At 37.4% G+C, this 25,503-nt stretch overlaps 1 long non-coding RNA gene across 1 annotated transcript in view; it reads right to left on the bottom strand.

Moving 5' to 3' along the window:
- LOC131048160 (uncharacterized) overlaps window positions 1-1,205 on the bottom strand; it is a 37,872-nt gene extending 36,667 nt beyond the window's left edge. Inside the window, exons 1-2 of the long non-coding RNA XR_009106369.2 lie at window positions 815-1,205; window positions 125-535 (exon numbers count right to left, since the gene is read on the bottom strand). This is a non-coding gene — a long non-coding RNA (uncharacterized LOC131048160). The remainder of the gene's footprint in view (window positions 1-124; window positions 536-814) is intronic.
- Window positions 1,206-25,503: the final 24,298 nt, after the last annotated feature.

Here is a 25,503-nt window from a genome sequence, read left to right as displayed (position 1 = left end):
GTAAATTAAAAAGGAACAGAGAGACATATATCATCTGAATGTCAATGATCCAGATTTGACAGAATAAGATTAGGCAAAATATTGAGAAAGAGGGAGAGAATGGATAATCATAAAACCCTCGCACCAGTTAAAAGCAGGCAGTGCTGATGACCCTCTTTGAACGCAAACAGGACTGAGGGTTCCCCCAATTTGAATAATGAGTGCCGAAATTCTGGTGCTCTGCTGCTGCAGTTCGGACATTGCAATGAGCTCGGCATTCTGCTTCTCAAACCCTACTCAAGATGTTTCTTCAGATACATCTTGACAGAGATTATCCAGAAGCCGTGCTTGCCGTGGAGGATCTCAACATTTCTTCCAAAGCATTTTCATGTCTCACTGCACAGGCTAAACCCCGCCCGCTGGCTCGCACAAATTTGCTGAATGCACAGCCCGCACCGCATCTTCCGTTTTCACCTTATCGCCAATGAAACGGGCCTCCGTGCTCTCAAATTTTTGCGCGACCTTGCAAAGCATGAGATGCTCACGCAAACAGAGCCTCTCGAAAAGAAAAACAATGAAGCAATGTCAGTGGCCATAAATTATTTGGAAATTTAGCGAGAGATTTTCAGAGAACACAAATAGAAAGTAGAATAGCCATACCCATAACTTAGAAAAGGAAATATAGGCTTGTATCACAAATCAACTGAGGATGAAAAAGAAAACAGTGCGATGGAGAGAAAAAAAACTCATAAACCCAGATACCTACGACAACGAATCTAATAGGGAACAAATTCGATCTTTTAAATATATGTAAATATACAAAAATTATTCATACCTGATATTCAGAAACCTGTAAATGCTCCTTTGGCATTGTTGAAAGTGCGGTCCCCCTCTTTTACAAAGCAAGTGCGGAAGGGCAAAAAAGAATAAAATAGATAAACAGCTGCAGAACCTGCATCACGGAGCTCGGCGTTCGGCTCTTCAAAACCCAATTGAGCAGGTCTTCATTGGTTGGATGCCCTGGCAGCAACATTAGCAGAGATTATCCACATTCCTTGCAATGCATGAGGTGCTTTGCAAACGGGGCCTCAAAAAACGAGAAATAATTAGTGCTTGCCCTTGCCGTGCAGGACCTCAACATTCCTTGCAGGTACAGCATGAGGTGCACAAGCAAACGGAGCCTCCACAAACGAAAAAATTAATTCGAAGGCATTGGAAGGTACGCTTATAAGGATATGCAAATCCCCCACACGCGCCAGGTAGCCGTTCGGTTGGATATGAACTAAATTTAAAATTTTGAATAAAAGCAAAGGGCAAAAAGCAAAGATTACAAAGATAAAAACGTTTTGTTTGTTTTATATTTTTGGTCAGTCTTACAAGTTTAATGTCGCCTTTCAAAATTATGATTGCTCTTTCAAGGAATGAAGGTGATTTACGTCCTCCTTAGTGTTTTTCGGTAAGCATACTCAAAAGAGCTGTAATTTTCAAATAATCATCACTTTCAATAATATTTAGACTTATTGTTGCAATCATACCCTTAACCATTTTCATTCATATAAATACTCTGTATTACATAATTTCATAGGTGTGGAGGACAAGCCTTAGAAAGGAGACTTAGAAGATGAAAAAAATTCCAGGCAAAAATGATGTAATTATGATTGAAGATATGCATATCTCATCCACACATATAGGTAGTCATTTCACTTCTTCAATGCCAAGGCAGAAATGTTCCATTCATTGATTTTACGTAATCTGTTAAGAATAATTTCAGACGTTTTTTCTTTTGAATACGTTATTCAATATCTTCATTATTATTAAACTATTATTCTAGGTGATTAATGAAGTTAAATAGATTACACTTAAATAGTGCGATATTTATCGTTATTTATATAATTTATGGTAATTTTAATTCATTTAGAATATAATTATTAAGTTTTCAGTATTCTAATATATTAATAAATCTATTAAATTTGAAATGTATATAAATAAATAAGTCGTCCACACATATAGGTAGTCATTTCATTGAATATGAATAAGATCTTAAAAAAATTGATTACTTCTTTTTATTTGTTGTTGAAGGAAGTAAATTATTAAATAAAAGAATTGCATTTGATTCTTGTTATAATTTTGAAGTATATTTTAATTTGGAGGCGAGTACACAAGATTAATTTAATTTTCTAATTAATAGAGAAATAAATTAAATACAATATGATGATTTATTTACAATTATCATTTTTATCTAATGTTGCCTTTCAAAATTACGATTTCTCTTTCAAGGACATGAAAGCAACTTTCATGTCCTAGAGGGAGACTTTATAGACAGATAAGTGTTTTTGGCAATTGCTTAAAACGGGCATGCAAATTGCATTTGATTCTTCCAATAATTTGGATAGTAATTTTTTAGTTGGAGGGGAGTATATAGGAATAGTTTAATTATCTAATTCACAAATAAATAAAACAAATGTGAATATTTTTATAAGATAATGTGATATGATGTTACCATAAACACTTTATAACATCCATATTGCAACCCATTTTAATTTGATTTTTATTAGATTAATATATTATAATTATGACTTGTTGTTTACTTTTACATCATATTACATAAATATTTTTATTATAAAAAAGTAATAAGTCTATTTTTGTTCTACAATTAATCTTTTTTCTCCCCACACACACATGCATACATATACATGACACCTAAAAATGTCTCATTGATCATGTACTAATTATTCCTCTAATTGATTAAATAATTTTTTAATTGATTTAATTAATCTTATTCTTCTAATTTTATATTTCTTCATCATCTTACTAATTATTTCAATTTCAATTGTATCATCATTTAATCATTAAATAATTTTCCAATGTTAATTAAATATTTATTATTTAATTAATTGTGATTAATCCTTTCAAGCAAACTTATTACACATACTAGCTCCTTTCGAGCACCAAACTAGAAACAACAATTGGAAGACCAAGGGTCACAACTTAGAAATCCACTTTAAACAATGAGACAAATACAACCAATGGAAAACCAAGAGTCACAACTTAGAATTATACACAAAGGTGTCCCTCATGGGAGTTGAACTTGGGTCTCCACATTGAGAACTCAATGCTTTAACCAACTAAGCTCAACCCCTTGGACACCCTTTTCTAAATATTAATTAAATATTTATTATTTAATTAATTATGCTTTTAATCTTTTAATTTAAATAATTTTTATTATTTAATTAAATTCAATTTCTAAATAATTAAATAGTTTCTTTAAATTATTTAGTTAACTAATTTATTCTTCTAGTTCTATTTAATTCCAAATCCTCAAATTCTAATTCTTCTAATTTCTTCCGATTTCAAATACATATGCATGATTTCAAAAATCAAATTGAAAATCAAAGTCAAGTTCTAAATATATTCAAATATCAAATTGAATTAAAATAAATTCAATATTTAAATTAAATCTCATGCAAAGATTAAATTGAAAATCAAAGTCAAAGTGCAAGCACGTGCTACATTAATTAATTCAATTAATTAATTAATTGAATCAATCAATTAATTAATTAAATCAATTAATTAATTAATTAAATCAATCAATTAATTAATTAAATCAATTAATTAATTAAATCAATTAATTAATTAATTAATTAAATCAATTTTCTTCTCAATTCCTATTTATATCTTCTACTTTATTTTTTTCCAAAAAGCATTCAAAAAGATTTAAATCAGTTAACTATGTCATCAATTAATTATCCTCCAATCATTCTTTTTCATCTTTCAATCAACTTTTTTCTCAATCAGTTAACTCATTTATCTATTCAATCTATTATGTTCCACCTCCAAATCAACAGTTCAACTATCAATCAGCATATGAGCTCACATAAGTTCCACCTCTTGATCAATATGTTCCACCTCCCAATCAATCCTCGCCAAAAATCTATTGAGAAAAAAGTTGATTGAAAGATGAAAAAGAATGGATAATTAATTGATGACATAGTTAACTGATTTAAATCTTTTTGAATGCTTTTTGGAAAAAAATTAAGTAGAAGATATAAATAGGAATTGAGAAGAAAATTGATTTAATTAATTAATTGATTGATTTAATTAAATCAATCAATTAATTAATTAATTAGTTCAATTAATTAATGAATTAAATCAATTAAATAATTAATTAATTAGTTCAATTAATTAATTAATTTATTAAATCAATTAATTAATTAATTAAATCAATTTTCTTCTCAATTCCTATTTATATCTTCTACTTTATTTTTTTCCAAAAAGCATTCAAAAAGATTTAAATCAGTTAACTATGTCATCAATTAATTATCCTTCAATCATTTTTTTTCAGCTTTCAATCAACTTTTTTCTCAATCAGTTAACTCATTTATCTATTCAATCTATTATGTTCCACCTCCAAATCAACAGTTCAACTATCAATCAGCATATGAGCTCACATAAGTTCCACCTCTTGATCAATATGTTCCATCTCCCAATCAATCCTCGCCAAAAATCTATAAATTGAGCATTCAATCTCTATTTTCAATCATCACAAACTTTGAATCTTTGTGTCATTTGCAGGTTGCCAGCGCGATATCTAAAAGCCACCATACCACAAAGAAGAGAAGGACAATGGAAGCAATATGCAATCATGGAATAGGGAGAATTGATTGATTATTTTACATTCTTATTTGCTTGATTGTATCATTTCATTGAATTTGATTTGGATTCTTTGATTAGGATAGGGATTTGTGATTTTCCTTTTATTTCTAGTTGAATACATGATGAATTTTATCATAGACATTTTGGTGAACCCGACGTGAACAACAGCTAGTTAACCTCTATTTTTTGTGTGATTCTTGCAGGTCGTACGAATTTTTTTCATTTTTGTACGGATTGCAAAGTAGAATAAATTATCACGCAATCGCTCAGACATAATCATACAATCGCATGGAAAGATTTACGCAATCAATCAAATAGGGTCACGCATTCATGCGGAACCCATCACGCAATCGCCTTGATTCTGTCACGCATTTGATAGGGTTATTTCTACGTTTTATTTATCTAGTCTTTCTTGTTTCTTTCTCTTTGTTCTGTTAAATTCTGTATGAAATTCGTTAAAACTAAACATTGTTTACCCTTATTGCATGCTTTAATTATGATCTCTTATGGCACGTAAGGTTCAATTTAAGATTTCAGGCACTAGCAGGATGAAGGAACAAAGGAGACAAGCCAGATGTTATCAACAAATCTTAAAGGCAGAACATAAGATACAAGATCTAGAGGACCAGCCAGCTATTGATAGATACAATAGCCTAGTTCTCTCATACACCGTGAAATATGATTTGGTTAATATAGAATGGTTGATGAGGGATCTTACTAGGGCATCACAATCTGTTTTGCAGGTTCTGGATAAAAGTTAGACTTTTTATTTTTTCTTGTTTTGTTTGGTCTGTCTGTGATTTTCACATTCGCATAGATATTTTCACATATTAGCTCTGTCAATATACCGCAATCGATATATCAAAATTACACAATCGCAGAGTCAAGATCATGCAATCACTCATACAGGTTCACACATTCGCTCGTATCATTATGCATTCGTGTATTTCATAGTTAGGTTCTTTATTTTCTGTGGATTTTATTGGGTTACTGATTATCTGGCTATAGCATGTGGTGAATTTACAGAGAAGATCAGATTATTACTGAATCATAAACACTCATGTTCTCACATTTCAATTTTGGGCTTAAAATAAACCTGGTTTAAAATGGACATGCATATTATCACACTTTAGTTTTGGGATTAAAATAAACCTCGTTTAAAATGGACATGCATGTTATCACACTTCAATTTTGGGCTTAAAATAAACCTAGTTAAAATTGACATGCATGCTTTCACACTTCAGTTTGGTGTTCTAAAATTGACATGCACATGTGTATCTCACATCTAAGTTTGGGTTTTAAAATGAACATGAATCAGGCTTATCAATATAAGAACTCACACTTTGCTTTTCTTTAAGGGAAATAACTTTGTATCATGTTTGGGGTGGACCTATTGTTGCATCAACTACCTTTCCACCCACCTTCGGGGTCTTGGGAGAAAGGGAGAAGGTGATAACAACACCCAATTTTTCATTTTAGTAGTGAGGGGTATCTTTGACTGAGGATTTCATCACCCCATAGAGGTACTTCGAATTAGAATGTTTTGGGGATATCATCTCTCCCACTGTACTCTCGAGCGGATTTTTCCAGGTCACTATATAAATATACTGGCCAGGCGGCTAGAGTGTTGAGTGAATTTGACATATGTGGGGGTCTTCTCTGCACCGATAAGCTTAACTAAAGTCTTAAGTGGCTTGTTGTGAGAACCCATCATTGGATCGGGATCCCTTGAAACTTACAATAAGAACCAATTTAGTAGCCCCAAATCCCACATTCAGTGACTCCGGGAGTGCAGATCGCACCCCATAGATACCCTTCATGTGCCTTGCATTATGAGACATAAATCCCTTGGTGATAAGATCTTCGGATCTTCGGGGTAAGAGAAACTAGCATGCCCAAGAAGTGTGTGTCGTGGAGTGGAGCCAGTGCTGCCAAACTCTCTAGATGTTCATCTTGTTTTGGTATTTCGTAAGGGCCTCATTTGAATGGTTTCCACTTTCCAGCCTAAGATTGTCTTCTATGCTTTTATATGTATAGTTGTGTTAGACCAGTATTGAGTCAGTATTGGGTTATTTCAAGCCCTACCCTATGTATCTCTGAATTCTCAGAGTTTGTTTGAACACAGTTCAGTCAGCTATACCTATCTTTAAACAACTGTTATTAGAGTTGGAAAAACAACAAACTTATAAAAGTAGATTACCTCTCCCATTTTGAGATCCATGATTTTGCATACAAAATCTATAATTTGGCATTCATGAGCTATTTGCATCTCGATCTTAGTGTTATCAATCTTCATTCTAGTTTAGTTGGTTTTTGTATCTTGTTTATGAGTTTCCATCATTCATTTTGATTTGCATTTAAATATATCTCATAGTCCATTGCTTCATAGCATCTTGTGCAAAGTGTTTTTGAGAGCACCCATCTTGGCAATACAAGACCTTGAAGAATAGGACAACAATGGAGTTAGCTTGATTTGCATGCATGTGTATGAGTTTCATTTAGATTAGTTGTTTGAATGTTTCCATGTGTGTGTAAGGATCAGATTTTCATTGTGGGATGTTGGAATGCTCTATAATCTGAGATTCTGATAGCACATTTGCTTTGTCTACATTTGGCACGCTTGGTGGGACATGTACTTGTCCTTTTAGTTTTTTTGGTTTTTTGTTTGATAGAAGTCTTTTATTACAGTCGAACTTATCTTGTTGTAGGATTGGTTAATGTTTTGTTTGTAGTTTGTTTCAAAGTCGTATTGTAGGAAATATTATTTGAATTATAGTTTGACTTTGCCAACCGCATTTTGATCTTCTTGTTATCATTTTGTTCATTATGATTATCATTCTACCTTAGTGTTGCAACATATATTTTTGGTCATGTATTGTCTATGTTTCATTGCCTTTGTAGGAAAAGGCACATCTCAAGTTTGTAGATAGTATTAATTCATCATTGATTGTTTTACCTTAGAGTTTTTATTTCCAGTATCACATTGGCCGACACCATCTACATTTGTAACCTAGCATTATAACTGATTTCATTGACTCTTTCGCAACCTGGTATCTTGTTATTGCAACACACACAACCCACATTCATTACCCCACATCTTGTGTTATCTTTTTGCAACCCACATGCCTAGCATTGTGGGCATGCTAACTCACACACCTTACATTTTGTTTGAGGTATTCTATAGATATTTTATGTTGTCCTTCCTTACCATATGAGGCCACAACTCTTTGAGGTATTCTTGCATGATTGTTCACTTGTCTTATTGGCATTTATTTCCAGTTTGTTAGACTACATTTCAACATTTCTTTGTACATTTTAAACAAACACTATCGATAGTTCTTTAAAGCTTCTATCAAACAGTCCATGCACCTTATCTTTATCCCCACATTGCTTGAAAATAGTCACTTTTTTTATGCACTCTATCAAATGGGTCATGTTGCTATTTTTGCTAAAATAGCAACATGCCATTAAAACAATTTTTAAAGCCTTGTTTTATGCCCCACGTATTGCATTCTTCTCTCAAATTAAAAAGGTAATGATTGTTTGGTTTTAGGTTTTTTTTTGCTTTTAATCTTTCTCTAAAAGTATCTTTTGTTTTGAGTATGATTTTTTTTTTTTTTTTTTTAAATTAGCTTTTCAGCTTTTTATTTTTAGTTTTTTAGTTTTAAAGATTGGTTTTAGTTTTTTTATTTGGTTTTTAAATTTAGTTTTTGATTTGTTCTTTTCAAATTTAAATTTTTTTACTTGTCTTTTTAAATTTAGTTTTTGATTTGATTTTTTTAATTTTTAGTTTTTGATTTGGTTTTTTAAATTTTGATTTTTGATTTGGTTTTTAATTTGTTTTTTATTTTTTTGTTTTTCTTGGTTTTTGTTTTGGTCTTTAATTTAGTTTTTGTTTTTAATTTTAATTTCAATTTTATTTTAATTTAAATTAGTTAGTTTAATTTTAACTAATTAGATTTGTTTGTTAATTAGACTAGATTTGTTATATTATCGTTAGCTTAGTTTGTCTTGTTAGCTTTATGTTTGTTTTGTTACTTTTCTTGTTTATTTTGTTGGTTGGTTTCTTTGATTGAGTGTCAGTTTTAATTTCTAGACTAATCTTTTAAGGCTTAATGATTTGTGCAGGGCATCCATTCTCATTTGTCGAAGACTATAATCTTGAAACTACTAATGACAGTTGGTGTAGGACATTTGATGAAGACTTGATTTTGAAACCAAGCCCATCCAAGCCATTATAAATAGATGTCTCTATGAGGAAACTTGCAGACAATAGGTGCCAATGTGTCATACTAATGTATGTCTCCCTTAGTATCTGTTTGATGTGTAAAATCCCACATAGGCCTCATTAACTTGAGCTAAATGATGCATGTATGGCCATTCGAATGGACGCCCTTACTAGAAACTCATTGTTTTAGTGACCTTACCTTCTATTTTTTGACCTAGGAATTGTGATACATGCATACTGAAGAAACCTCTCACGTACCCTTCAAATTGAGATAGAAAAATTTGGTTGAATCTTTGGGTCTTTAGAAATTGGAAGCTTGGTATGCTTGAGAAGTGAGTGTCATGGAGTGGAGCCAGTTCTACCAAGCTTCTATCTATCCAATTGAATATGGTATTCTGGGCAAGTGGATTCAACAAGTATTGTCCTGGCCAATCTTAGGATTGTGCTTGAATGTTCTTTTATTTCATTGCAAAATCAAACAAACATTTTGTCTACCATGTTTTTGAGTGTGTGCAAAACAAACAAGAACATTTCACTATGATCAACACCACACTTAAAACTAAAACATTAAACATGCACTTCCATTGGTCTATCTAGTAGCACACTTATGTCCCACAAATTCATGAAGAAGTCCATATACTATCACCCTAGGAAAAAAGCAATCCAACCCAAAGGTCATTCAAAAGACAAGACACTTCTTATACAAAACCCATACTTTTTTTTGAAACATCACACATTTGTACATCGTTATCAAGATTTTTGAAATGGTCTTACAATAGAATTTGAACTTGAACCAATCACAAGCTTTCTTTTCTAGAAGAGGTTTATCACAAGTCCATAACAAAGGAAAATACATTCAACCATCTTATCTCCCAATACCAATAAGCTCAAGTAGTGATATCATTTTATAGTTCTTATCTTTTTTAGGTCCTTGCATAGTCACATCATTCTAGCTTTTCACACCTTTTAGGTCCTTGCATAATGTTTTTCATCTCATTTAGTCATGGCTAGTCCTTTACATCTTTTAGATCATCCCATTCAATCATACATTCAGTCCTTGTTGTTATTGTGAGGATTTGGTTATTACTAAGAGGTGGGGGGGGGGGGGGGGGGGGGGGGGGGGGGTGAATCAGTAATAACAGTAAACTAAAATATTTCACCAATCTGCAAATACTTCTCAAAAATAGTTCATAACCAGTACCGGTAGCCACTCAATCAATCACTTCAAACAAATTAATCAAACTACTTATTCATGTGTTCATCAACATGCATGTAAAGAAATGATATCAATTCACCACATTAACAAATCAACCACCATATGAACACTGTGATTTTTCACATGGAAACCTAAATGGGAAAAACCATGTTGGGAATTGGTACCCACAAAAATTTGCAGTCTTTCAGAATGCACCCTATTAGGAGCCTAGCCTGGTTAGGAGATTTATAATAATGCTCAGTTAAGAGAAAACCCTATTAGGAGTCACTCGATCAAGGGATTAACAACCTTAGCTATGTTAGGAGCTTTACCTTGTTAGGAGTAACCTTGCAAAAGGATTTAAACCCAATTAATGAGCCACTCGGTGAAGGGATTTACAAGATCAGGCCTATTAGGACCTACTTGGTTAAGGTATTTTAATATTTTTGCAACTGTTAAGGAACAACAGATAAATGATATGAATTTAGCACTTTCTGCTTGCTTGTACAGATCCTTTTCAGCTCCAACCCTCTTCACTCTTGCAGACTCTACAAACCGGTTTGATTATACTCTTCTCTTCTGACCACCAACACAATAAACCTTCTCAAACTTGACCTAAATACATTTTTCAACTCAATTGGTTACATAACCCTAGCTTAAAATGAATTTACATAATAGATCATTTCAGATCATTACAACAAATTTCAAGACAATTACAACTATTAATTTGATAAGTTGTCAAACCCTTATCACATTTTGTTAAGAACTTCGATGTTTCCTAAGAAATTTGCTCCTTGATCATGCCCAAACAACATCTTATCCTTTCACATAGATTCTGTCACGTCACCACTAAGTTATAAACATGATGAAATCCACCGTCAAATCATAAAACATTACCGGTTAAAGATCTTGTATACCGATTCTCAAACCCTACAAAAATATATACAACAGTCAATTACAAACATGACTTATGGTTCTCCAAACATGATGTGGCTCTTATCACAGACTCATTACAATGTCATAAGAATGCATACCAAACCGCAACACCTAACTCAACATAGATCTCTACCGCAACTATCTCCTTCTTTGTTCCTACTTACCAGTTCACTACAACTTAATAGTTTGACTATCTAATACATTCCATTATTATACTGGTAGACTTAGATGACTTAGATGACAAAGTAAACATAAGCAAACATGGTTGTCATCAATGACAACACAAATAACTAATCATCAATTCAACAATCTTCTCATCAACACTATTGAGCATCAACTTATCTCATCATCATTTCATCATGAGTTATGCCAACACTTGCATCCCATCTTTTAGAATTTGCATCCTTTAGGTTGATTAATCTCATTGCATATTTAGTCCTTGCACTCATTCATTGGTCAAATAAATCTTACCCTTGCATTTAGGTCGCCCTTAAAAGGTCTTGAAAAAAACATTGGTCATCAATCCTCCCATATCACTTGAGGCACAACATTTGTGAGTTAGGGAAAGATTTTAGCATCCTTGAGTTAGATGGTCTGCATCGAGTTCATCATCTCCTACTTAGCCTACACCCTCTCTTGATCAATTTTCCTTGTGTCTATCCATCATAGCACAAGTAACACCTTGCATCACAATTTCCTTCAGACCTAGAGTTTCCTTGAATCCTTGCATTTTATCATACTAGGTTCACCATTGATCATCGATACCTCATTTAGAGCCTTGTATCATAAGTATCCTATTGATGCTCTGCAAAAAGGATTAGAAAATCTGTTTGATGGCAACACACACAAGAGCACAAGAAAAAGACGTTAATGTTAGCAACAAAAGATTATCCTAAACAGGCATATCAAGAGAGATATTAAGCATGAAATAGAAAACATATAAACATAGAATGAAATAGCTAATCAAGATGCTCATAGTTGCTCCTCCCTTGTTCCTCTCCTCTCCAAGTCCCAAATGAGTGTAGCTCTCAGCTTTTAGCACTAGCCATGGATGCCATATGGAGATTCAAGATGGTTGAATATGATAAGAAAATACTATGCAAGAGTAGATAGTGATGCTATGAAAAAGCTCTATGCTAATGCCAGTATAACAACAATACTCTAAATGCTTCTCTTTTTGCTTGAGGAGAAGGGTTCTATTTATAGAAGAAATAGGGAAATGAAGGGTTAAGATTGAACAATCTTAACAAGGGTTAGGATTGAAAGTTGGGGATCCATGTGCACAATTGGCACCAATAAAATGGTGACAAGTTTCAACATAGGATTGGGTTGAGAGAAGAGGTTGGAGGCATTAAAGGCCTGAGAAGACCTCATGGTTATCTAGAAGGCAAGGGTCAAGTCTAAATTAAGATTACCCACTGGATTAAGAGTTAATCCAAGGATAAACCTTTGTGCAAATGTTTAAGAGATAATCAAGGTCAAAGCATTAATGGCCTGATGAGACCTTTGGGTTGGGTAGAGGTTGAGTCAAAACAAATGTTTTAACCATGTGGGAGGGTTTGAGGTAACCATTAATGGTTATTGGAGACTTTGGGGATTAAGTGGTTGAAGGTTGAAAGCCTTCAATGGTTATCAAAGACTTTGAGCCATTTAGTGGTTGAAGGTTGGAAGCTTTCAAAGGTTATTCAAGACTTTGAGGGTTAATTTGTTGAACACACAAAGCATTAATTGCTTTTCAAAGACTTTGGAGTCTTTGAGAAGTGACTCCAATTTGCTTAGGAATGTGACAATATTTAAGGGATGAATTTAGGCTAATTAGGAAGGGTTTAGAAGAATCTAGAAGGGGTTTAGGCATACAAGTGGATTTTGTAGGAAAATGCAAGTGGGAGAAATTTTGGTATTTTCAATTAAAATAAAATCATTTATTTCAATTAAATGGTGTAATTTGCATTTGGATAAATATTCAAATAAATATCAATTTATTTAAATGAGAAAAATGAAGATAAAGCATTAAAATGCTTGAAGACTTTGAGGGAAACCATTAAAGGCTTGAAGACTTTAAGGAAAACCATTAAAGTCTTAAGAAGACTATAGAAGGAAGCCATCAAGTTTGAAGACTTTAAAGCCATCAAGTTTGAATACTTTAAGGGAAACCATTAAAGGTTTCAAGTGGGTGAGGATAAATAGGATTTTAAATAAATAATTTATTTAAAATAGTTGTGCAACTTGCTTTTGTAGGAAAATACAAGTGGGTGGAGGATAAAGGTGTTTTAAATAAATTATTTATTTAAAATAATTGTGCAACTTGCATTTGTAGGAAAATACAAGTGGGTAGAGGATAAAGGTGATTTAAATAAATGTTAATTTATTTAAATGTGAGAGGTGGGATTTTTGGGGGATTTTAAATAAATATTAATTTATTTAAATGTGAGAGAATATTTAATTAAATAAATATGATTTATTTATTTAATTAATGGTCTGAATTTGGTTAAGTGAATTAAATCAAATAAATTGAATAATTTATTTAATTAATAGGAGAAGAGGGTTAAGATGAATTAATTAAATATTAATTTAATTAATTATTAACAGATTTATGTGACTACATTTGCCCCTCTTTGAGACGGTGCGGTTTATCGCGTCGTTTCAAAGAAAGAAAAATAGGTGTGAAGAAATGCCCCATAAAATGTAAATTTAATGGGTGGTATGCCCCCTCGAGGGATGGGCCGAATTTTTTTTTGAAAAATTGGGCGATCTCTCGAAAAAGAATGAAAAGTGGAGGGGAGGTAGAATAGAAGAAATTAGAATTAATGATGAAAGAATGGGAGAAAATGGAGTGAATATGAAGAAACAACAAGCCAGCGAGTACCCTGAGGTCATGCAAGAGATACATAGCAGATGTAGTGTGGGGTTTGGATTGATGCTATACAATTGATCAAAATTGGTTGGACAATCTGGTGCAATCGGTTGAATTGCCCCGGTCAAGTCAAAGCGTGACAGTTGATGTCAGTTGGTCGCTTGGACATGATAAAGTCTGAGTAAGTGAATCAAAGTGACCTGATGGTGACTTAGACAATTGATGTAATTGCCCGATGAAGTCAAGGTATATGAAGCAAAATACTCGTTGAGACGTAGACAATTGATGTAATTGTCCGTTGGATTGTGTTTGATTGTTTGATCAATTGATAGTGTGTGTGTGGGATGGATGGTTGTGGGGAATCATGACAACCCCGTTGAGACTAGGTCATTATGATAAATGCCTGATGTAGTCTAGGATTACCATAATCGATTACCTGTTGAGACCCGAAGATACTTGATCAGAGTATCTGTTGATAGTCTAGGTGTGTGGGAGTCGATGTATCTGTGTAGACAGAGTAACTGGCTTAATTTTGTGGATGAGTGAGGATGGGAAGTGATGAAGGGATTAGGATGATGTTGATGATCAAGATAGGGAGGGTGAGGGGGGATTCGATGTTAGATAGAAGATATGGAGGACTTATGACTCATTCCTATGGAAGAAGATGAGTAAAATAGAGTATGCATTATTATGACTACGTATGCATGATATGCAGCTATTATGAATGTATGGATGGATGGAATGCAACGAAATGCAATATATACAGATGAGATGGAATGACGATCCATGGTGCTTTATTTTTCATCATTGAGCTTTAAAATGTTGGAAGAGAATACACGCAACTTGACATAAAGATTCAAGATGACCAGAGTATTTCTTACATGGATTTTATATAGCAAGTTAATACAAGCAACTTGATATAATGGATCAAGTTGACCTGAGTATTGCTTGCGGAACAGACAAGGATTATCTCTATTCATGCATGACTTGGATCGTCCTCCTTGATCTTAGGCTGATCATATCCTGAGACAAGTTCATACCGTACTAAGAGATAAAAAACCTTTATCCAGTTTGGATGAGGTAGGAGGAACCAAAGGAAGAGCATTGCACCTGCAAACAAACAATATATACATAAAGAATAAAGAATAAGGATCCTTGGTAATGGTTCATGCTCATATGGTCGAGGTATACGCTGTAGTCAGCAAGCCGTAGTGATCTATGACTGCATTTTGCATAAGATCACGTAGCTTGGTGAACTTCCCACGTAGACACCATTAGTACATGCCCCAGAACTTCATCGGAAATAATGCACAAACGATACAAAACAATGTTGAAAAGATCCCGATACAGATAAACAAATGATTGTACTCATAAATCAACCAAGTATTTGATAGCTTAACATAATTTTCTTGTCAAAGAAAATGTCATCTTGTCTTTGTTTTGGTAAGGAAGGATGCATCCTTGTTTTAAAGACAGTTTTGGATTGTTGATGTGGATTGTGTGGTTGTTTGGTAAATGGTCATTGTGTGAGTAGTTTGTCGCAATGTTTGTTTTGGTATCTGCATGGATGAGTATGTACAAGGTGTTGCCATGTTTTTGTGTGATTTTTCAATGGTTTTGTCGATGTTTTTGGATTTTGAATTGTTTTGAATGTTTTTGGTATTTTTGCGAGATATTTTTGAATGTTTTTGGATTTTTGATGATTGTTTGAATGAAGAACTTAATGAATCATAAGACAATGTAGAATCCACTTCCATCAATAGGTTAAAGGCATTGCCCCCAGTTTTAGACATGACTATGAAAAAGCGGGATGCAAGATGTATGGAGTACTATCATAATTGCAGAGGAATAACAAGCCATGGTTGATGGATGGATGGATGTATGTATGAAGTAGATGTGATCGCCACAAGTCTGAAAAGATAATGGAGCCATAGCCTTTACGAGTGGCGCCTGTTTGCCAGGTTTTCACCATCGTTCTTACCCAAGGTGCCACCGGAGTGGTTGTTCACCGTTTGGATGCATGATTTTTCTTTACTTTTTTGAATGTTTTTATATTTTCTTCAGGACATTTTTCTGAATGTTTTTTGGTATTTTCTGATAGGCAGGGGAGCCTGATGCTCTGTACAGCTTATGTGTAAAACCGTTTGAGGTGCATGCTGTTGATTGGATCTGCGAGCGGTTCTCCGTCTGATGTAGCCAACTGATATGCCCCGGACCCGAATACAGCAGTGACAACATATGGGCCCAGCCAGTTTGATTCAAACTTGCCTTGATGTTCTCTATTTGGTTGGTTGCGAGGATTTTCTCGAAGAACAAGATCACCTACCTCAAATGTACGAGATCTAACTCGGTGATTGTAGCTTCTACTCATGCGCTGTTGATAGGCTTTGAGGTGATTGTATGCAGCTTGTCGCTTCTCATCAAGTAACTCTAAGTCCTGAAGGCGTGAGACTCTGTATGCTTCATCATCAATGAGATTATGCAAGGAAACTCGTAGTGATGGGATCTCGACCTCAATAGGTAAGATAGCTTCGGCACCATAGACCAATGAATAAGGAGTTGCACCTGTAGGGGTCTGAATGCTAGTTCGATATGCCCATAGTGCTGGATTCAATTGAACATGCCAATCACGGCCGGCATCATTGACTGTCTTCTTTAGGATCCTCAATATGTTTTTATTGGATGCTTCGGCCTGACCATTGCCTTGTGGGTAATAGGGAGTGGAAAAGCGGTGTTGGATATGAAATTTCTCACAAAGCTCACGAACATCCTGATTTTTGAAAGGAAGACCATTATCTGTGACAATGGACATGGGCACACCATACCGGCAGATGATGTAATTGAGGATGAATGAGGCGATCTGCTTGCCGGTGACTTGGGTAAGTGGAACAGCTTCGATCCACTTGGTGAAATATTCGGTGGCGGTAATAATGAATTTATGGCCATTGGATGAAGATGGATGGATTTTACCCACAAGGTCGAGGCCCCATTGACAAAAAGGCCATGGTGTTGTGATTGGTTGTAGTTCCTGTGCTGGTGCATGTATCAGGTCGCCATGAACTTGACATTTCTTGCATTTCCTAACAAAGTAGTAGGAATCCTTTTCCATAGATGGCCAATAGTATCCAGCTCGCATGAGTTTCTTGGCTAGTGATGGACCACTTGAGTGAGTCCCGCAAATTCCTTCATGTACCTCTTCCAAAACCTTTGTTATCTCATCCTGTTCCAGACATCGAAGGAGAGTACCATCAAGACCGCGTCGGTATAGGGTTTCGACAATAATGGTATATCGAGCAGTTTGGCGAATGAAGGTTTTACGTTGGTTATTTGATTGGTTGGGAGGAAGGGTGTGATCACGGAGATAAGTGTAGAACTCACCATACCATGGGGATTCAGAACCGACAAGGCGACATATCATTTCGGATTCGGGGATATCATAAGCGGGAATCCAAAGCTGTTCTACCAAGAACTCGTAGCGTGTTGAATTCTGTGGAAGATCTAGTAGAGATGCGATGGTAGCCATAGCGTCAGCAGCTCGATTCTGATCTCTTGGTATCTGCTCAAAAGTGATAGTAGTAAATGATGTCTTTAGATTGTCCACCATTTGCTTATATGGCATGAGTTTATCATCTTTGGTCTGATACTCATCTGTTGCTTGTCGAATGACCAGTTGCGAGTCGCCATATACTTGTAGTTCTTTTAGTTTCCATTGTATGGCTAGCCTAAGTCCTGTGATCAAAGCCTCATACTCTGCTATGTTGTTTGTGCATGGAAATGTGAGCCTGTAAGACTTCGGGATGCTATCACCTTGAGGTGTGATAAACAGAATGCCTGCCCCCGAGCCGTGCCTAGTGTATGAACCATCAAAGTATAATTTCCATGACTGTGCTTCTGTAATCATGAATATCTCTTCATCTGGAAAATTTGAAATGAGAGGATGATCGCCTATGAGTGGTGCATCGGCCAATTGATCTGCAATGACCTGACCTTTGATAGCTTTACGGTCCACATACTCGATGTCGAATTCACTTAGAATCATTACCCATTTAGCTAAGCGACCTGTCAATGCTGCTTTGCTAAGTAAGTACTTGAGTGGATCAATCTTTGCAATAAGTTGTACCTTGTGTGTTAATAGATAGTGCCTCAGTTTAGTGGCTGCCAAGATTACTGCTAGGCAAGCTCGCTCAATAGGTGTGTAATTGAGTTCATAGCCCACCAGTGTGCGAGAGATGTAGTAAATAGCACACTCTTTTCCTTCTGCATTATGTTGTGCCAGTAATACACCTAATGCTGTACTTGTCGCTGAGATATAAAGTAACAACGGTCTACTTGGATCTGGTGGCATCAGCAATGGTGGATTTATGAGATAGTCTTTAAGCGCCTGAAATGCTTGCTGGCATCTATCATCCCACTGAAAGCGGATGTTCTTGTGTAGCAGGTGTGTGAATGGGTGACACTTATCAGCCAATTGTGCAATGAATCTGCGGATAGATTGAAGCCGTCCTTGTAGTGTTCTTAGCTGACTGATATTCTTTGGAGGTGGCATGTCCATGATTGCTTTAACCTTTGCTGGATCGACCTCAATGCCTTTGCTTGAGACAATGTATCCTAGAAGCTTCCCGGAGGTCACTCCGAAGACACATTTCTTTGGGTTGAGTCGAACATGGTATTGTTCCAGTCTATCAAAGATTTTATCTAAGATGTGAAGATGTCCTTCTCTAGTAAGTGATTTTGCTAGTAAATCATCCACATAATCTTCCATTATAGTATGCATCATGTCATGGAAGATGGTGGTCATTGCTCTTTGATAGGTCGCTCCTGCATTCTTTAGACCAAAAGGCATTACATTCCAGCAGTATGTGCCCCATGGACATGTAAAGGTTGTCTTATGTTGGTCCTCTGGTGCGATCTTTATTTGATTGTATCCTGAAAAGCCATCCATGAGTGAAAGCATGGCATGTCCTGCTGTCAAATCTACTATGATGTCGATATTTGGTAGAGGGAAGTCATCCTTAGGACATGCCTTATTCAGATCTCTGAAGTCTGTACAAATGCGGATGCCCCCTTTTGGTTTGCCAACTGGTACAATGTTGGAGATCCATTCTGCATAATCAATTGGTCTAATGAAACCAACATCCAGGAGTTTCTTGAGTTCTGTTTTGACTAGCACGGCAATCTGAGGATGCATCTTACGAAGCTTCTGCTTGACAGGTTTGGCTCCTTTTGCTACTGTGAGATGATGCATGACTAAATCAGGATCAAGCCCAGGCATGTCTGCATATGACCATGCAAAGTTGATCTGGCGCTGTTGGAAGAACTCTATAAATTGAGGCTGTTCCTCTGGAGTGAGAAGAGATGCCAGATGTATGATATGAGGATTTTCAGGAGTCCCCACATTGTATTCATTGGTTTCCTCGATAAGAATCGTGGATCGTTCCTGTTGTGTACTAGCAGGGAGAATGTCAAACCCTTCATCCTTAGGCGCCTCAGAGAGGTTTTCACCGTTGGATACGCTCTTTCTTTTTACTTTTGTCGGATCAAACAGTGCCACAGTGTGGTTTTCACTGGAAGATCCATGTTTTATTGTTATATTTTTGCAGCTGAAGGATTTGGCATCCGCCCCGAAGTATGCTGCGCTATTAAGTTCAATGGCGAATCCAGCTTTGTGATCCCCGCTTGGTAGATTATCCCTTAATTCCAAAAAGTCAATGATAGCCTCATCGTTCTGGAAGAGGTCAAGACATGGGGGATTTGGTTGGTTCCATTCAATGAGTTCAGGGTGGATAATGGGCATTACGTCATCGATTAGGTTAAGTGCGTTAGAGGTATCAGTGAGGGTTAAGACAGTGTGGTGAAATTCGTTGATGGTACTCTCCCTGTCAGAATCAGGCGTAGGATGAGACGTAGGGTCTGTGGAAGATGTTTCCAGCTCAGGTACCCAAGTGGTCTTTATCTGTGCTTCTCCGTAAACAGGGATGTCTTTGCGGGGTGGAGGTAGTGACGTGTCTTCCTCATCTGAAGTGTTAAGCTGTACAGAATCAAATTCCCACTCATGTGAGTCAGTCTCTGAATCACTTTCCAGCATCCGATTGCTATACCATACTGGGATGTCGCTGGAGTTGAATACTGCAGGTGTGATTGGTTTATGTACCTTTGAGGTGATCGGTGCTGCAGGAACTGTGATGGGGTTTAAAGGTTTTGTCACTGGAAGTATCGACAGTGTTGATTTAGTGGCTTCTATTGGAACGGCTGGTGCCATAGATGCTGCTACGGGTTCCAATATAGTTGCTGCTATGAATGGTTTTATTGATGTGATGACTGCTGTGGATGGGATTACTAGTTCGATTGGTGGGATTTTTGGCACTGATGACGGTTGCGGTGGGTTTGTGAGCCTCGGTGGGTTTGTGAGCCTAAATATCTGTACACTACAGTTGGTCACAGCATTGGGATATGCAATAGAATCAGTGGATCCTCGCAAGAAGATCACCATCAAGGCCTATGATGATGCAGAGCGTTCATCCAAAGGAGCTGTAGTACTACCAATCCGGGTTGGCCCTGTGGTAAAACACATCATTTGCCAGGTTCTGGACCTTCCTCTGCCATATAATCTATTATTAGGGAGACCTTGGATACATGCCATGCAAGCCGTTCCATCTACCTACCATCAATGTATCAAGTTCCCACATAATGGTGCAGAGATCACAATCCTGGGTGATGCAAATCCCTTTGCATTTTGCCATAATATCAGCCATCAACCAGAGATTACTGTTCCTAATAATAGGGAAGCCATTTCCTCCACATCATATGTAAATCCCGCCTTTCTTGCCAGTTCAAACACCCCTATACCCAAGCAAGAAAAGCTTAAGATGAAAGTCGCAGAGGAAGGTCCTGGAGAATACAACTTGAGTCAGCTCTTTTGTGTGGGACAAATGCCCACTTCTCCTAGAACACATGGTAAACCACAGCAGTTGCTCCAGCAACCACTAATCACGCCAGCATGTGCCTTAACGCCTTTCATCCTTGGAAAGAGTCAAGAGGAAGAAACACAAGATGAGGACCTAGCGGACTGGATCTATAAGGATCCCATCACCACTGACATACCGCGAGTTACACTTCCTATGGAACAATATGGCAAAGGCCTCCTCATTATGCAAAGAATGGGATATGATGGTCAGAGTGCTTTGGGATACTGCAAACAAGGACGACATGAACCGCTGCTGCCAGAGTTCAAGCCCAAAGGTAATACAGGCCTAGGCTTTGAAAAAGAGATCCTTCCTAAACTCAGATTTAAAGGAAAACCTAGCAAACCATTTTGCCCACCTACTGTAAAGAGGACACCTTTCATAATCAAAGCACCATCAAGCAATATTGCCATTGCCCCATCGAGGCTCACAACCCCACCGCAACCATCACCAGTGCCAAACATACCACCAATCGAACCAGTAATCACATCAATAAAACCATTCATAGCAGCAACTATATTGGAACCTGCAGTAGCATCTATGGCACCAGCCGTTCCAACAGAAGCCACTAAATCAACACTACCAATACTTCCAGTGACAAATTCTTTTATCCCCATCACGGTTCCTGCAGCACCGATCACCTCAAAGGTACATAAACCAGTTACGCCTGCAGTATTCAACTCCAGCGACATCCCAGTATGGTATAGCAATCGGATGATGGAAAGTGATTCAGAGACCGACTCACATGAGTGGGAATTCGATTCAGTGCAACTTAACACTTCAGATGAGGAAGACACATCACCACCTCCACCCCACAAAGACATCCCTATTTACGGAGAAGCACAGATAAAGACCACTTGGGTACCTGAGCTGGAAACATCTTCCACAGACCCTACGTCTCATCCTACTCCTGATTCTGATAGGGAAAGTACCATCAACGACCTTCATCACACTGTCTTAACCCTCACTGATACATCTCCCGCACTTAACTTAATCGATGAAATAATGCCTATTATCCACCCTGAACTCATCGAATGGAACCAACCAAATCCCCCATGTCTTGACCTCTTCCAAAACGATGAGGCTATCATTGACTTTTTGGAATTAAGGGATAATCTACCAAGCGGGGATCACAAAGTTGGATTCGCCATTGAACTTAATAGCGCAGCATACTTCGGGGCGGATGCCAAACCCTTCAGCTGCAAAAATATAACATTAAAACATGGATCTTCCAGTGAAAACCACACTGTGGCACTGTTTGATCCAACAAAAGTAAAAAGAAAGAGCGTATCCAACGGTGAAAACCTCTCTGAGGCACTTGAGGATGAAGGGTTTGACATTCTCCCTGCTAGTACACAACAGGAACGATCGACGATTCTCATTGAGGAGACTAAAGAATACAATGTGGGGACTCCTGAAAACCCTCATATCATACATCTGGCATCTCTTCTCACTCCAGAGGAACAGCCTCAATTTATAGAATTCTTCCAGAAGCGTCAGATCAACTTCGCATGGTCATATGCAGACATGCCTGGGCTTGATCCTGATTTAGTCATGCATCATCTCACAGTAGCAAAAGGAGCCAAACCTGTCAAGCAGAAGCTTCGTAAGATGCATCCTCAGATTGCCGTGCTAGTCAAAACAGAACTCAAGAAACTCCTGGATGTTGGTTTCATTAGACCAATTGATTATGCAGAATGGATCTCCAATATTGTGCCAGTTGGCAAACCAAAAGGGGGCATCCGCATTTGTACAGACTTCAGAGATCTAAATAAAGCATGTCCTAAGGATGACTTCCCTCTACCAAATATCGACATCATAGTAGATTTGACAGCAGGACATGCCATGCTTTCACTCATGGATGGCTTTTCGGGATACAATCAAATAAAGATCGCACCAGAGGACCAACATAAGACAGCCTTCACATGTCCATGGGGCACATACTGCTGGAATGTAATGCCTTTTGGTCTAAAGAATGCAGGAGTGACCTATCAAAGAGCAATGACCACCATCTTCCATGACATGATGCATACTATAATGGAAGATTATGTGGATGATTTACTAGCAAAATCACTTACTAGAGAAGGACATCTTCACATCTTAGATAAAATCTTTGATAGACTGGAACAATACCATGTTCGACTCAACCCAAAGAAATGTGTCTTCGGAGTGACCTCCGGGAAGCTTCTAGGATACACTGTCTCAAGCAAAGGCATTGAGGTCGATCCAGCAAAGGTTAAAGCAATCATGGACATGCCACCTCCAAAGAATATCAGTCAGCTAAGAACACTACAAGGACGGCTTCAATCTATCCGCAGATTCATTGCACAATTGGCTGATAAGTGTCACCCATTCACACACCTGCTACACAAGAACATCCGCTTTCAGTGGGATGACAGATGTCAGCAAGCATTTCAGGCGCTTAAAGACTATCTCATAAATCCACCATTGCTGATGCCACCAGATCCAAGTAGACCGTTGTTACTTTATATCTCAGCGACAAGTACAGCATTAGGTGTATTACTGGCACAACATAATGCAGAAGGAAAAGAGTGTCCTATTTACTACATCTCTCGCACACTGGTGGGCTATGAACTCAATTACACACCTATTGAGCGAGCTTGCCTAGCAGTAATCTTGGCAGCCACTAAACTGAGGCACTATCTGTTAACACACAAGGTGCAACTCATTGCAAAGATTGATCCACTCAAGTATTTACTTAGCAAAGCAGCATTGACAGGTCGCTTAGCCAAATGGGTGATGATTCTACGTGAATTTGATATTGAGTATGTAGACCGTAAAGCTATCAAAGGTCAGGTTATTGCAGATCAGTTGGCTGATGCACCTCTCATAGGTGATCATCCTCTCATTTCCAATTTTTCAGATGAAGAGATATTCATGATTACAAAAGCACAGTCATGGAAATTATATTTTGATGGTTCATACACTAGGCACGGCTCGGGGGCAGGCATTCTGTTTATCACACCTCAAGGTGATAGCATCCCGAAGTCTTACAGGCTCACATTTCCATGCACCAACAACATAGCAGAGTATGAGGCCTTGATCACAGGACTCAGGCTAGCCGTACAATGGAAATTAAAAGAAGTGCAAGTATATGGCGATTCCCAACTAGTCATTCGACAAGCAACAGATGAGTATCAGACCAAAGATGATAAACTCATGCCATACAAGCAAATGGTGGACAATCTAAAGACATCATTTACTACTATCACTTTTGAGCAGATACCAAGAGATCAGAATCGAGCTGCTGACGCTATGGCTACCATCGCATCTCTACTAGATCTTCCACAGAATTCAACACGCTACGAGTTCTTGGTAGAACAGCTTTGGATTCCCGCTTATGATATCCCCGAATCCGAAATGATATGTCGCCTTGTCGGTTCTGAATCCCCATGGTATGGTGAGTTCTACACTTATCTCCGTGATCACACCCTTCCTCCCAACCAATCAAATAACCAACGTAAAACCTTCATTCGCCAAACTGCTCGATATACCATTATTGCCGAAACCCTATACCGACGCGGTCTTGATGGTACTCTCCTTCGATGTCTGGAACAGGATGAGATAACAAAGGTTTTGGAAGAGGTACATGAAGGAATTTGCGGGACTCACTCAAGTGGTCCATCACTAGCCAAGAAACTCATGCGAGCTGGATACTATTGGCCATCTATGGAAAAGGATTCCTACTACTTTGTCAGGAAATGCAAGAAATGTCAAGTTCATGGCGACCTGATACATGCACCAGCACAGGAACTACAACCAATCACAACACCATGGCCTTTTTGTCAATGGGGCCTCGACCTTGTGGGTAAAATCCATCCATCTTCATCCAATGGCCATAAATTCATTATTACCGCCACCGAATATTTCACCAAGTGGATCGAAGCTGTTCCACTTACCCAAGTCACCGGCAAGCAGATCGCCTCATTCATCCTCAATTACATCATCTGCCGGTATGGTGTGCCCATGTCCATTGTCACAGATAATGGTCTTCCTTTCAAAAATCAGGATGTTCGTGAGCTTTGTGAGAAATTTCATATCCAACATCGCTTTTCCACTCCCTATTACCCACAAGGCAATGGTCAGGCCGAAGCATCCAATAAAAACATATTGAGGATCCTAAAGAAGACAGTCAATGATGCCGGCCGTGATTGGCATGTTCAATTGAATCCAGCACTATGGGCATATCGAACTAGCATTCAGACCCCTACAGGTGCAACTCCTTATTCATTGGTCTATGGTGCCGAAGCTATCTTACCTATTGAGGTCGAGATACCATCCTTACGAGTTTCCTTGCACAATCTCATTGATGATGACGCATACAGAGTCTCACGCCTTCAGGACTTGGAGCTACTTGATGAGAAGCGACAAGCTGCATACAACCATCTCAAAGCCTATCAGCAGCGCATGAGTAGAAGCTACAATCACCGAGTTAGATCTCGTACATTTGAGGTAGGTGATCTTGTTCTTCGAGAAAATCCTCGCAACCAACCAAACAGAGAACATCAAGGCAAGTTTGAATCAAACTGGTTGGGCCCATATGTTGTCACTGCTGTATTCGGGTCCGGGGCATATCAGTTGGCCACATCAGATGGAGAACCACTCGCAGACCCAATCAATAGCATGCACCTCAAACGGTTTTATACCTAAGGTGTACAGAGCATCAGGCTCCCCT

This window comes from Cryptomeria japonica, chromosome 8 (genome assembly GCF_030272615.1).
Source record: "Cryptomeria japonica chromosome 8, Sugi_1.0, whole genome shotgun sequence".
Lineage (NCBI taxonomy): Eukaryota > Viridiplantae > Streptophyta > Pinopsida > Cupressales > Cupressaceae > Cryptomeria > Cryptomeria japonica.
This window is presented reverse-complemented; position numbering and strand designations above follow the sequence as displayed.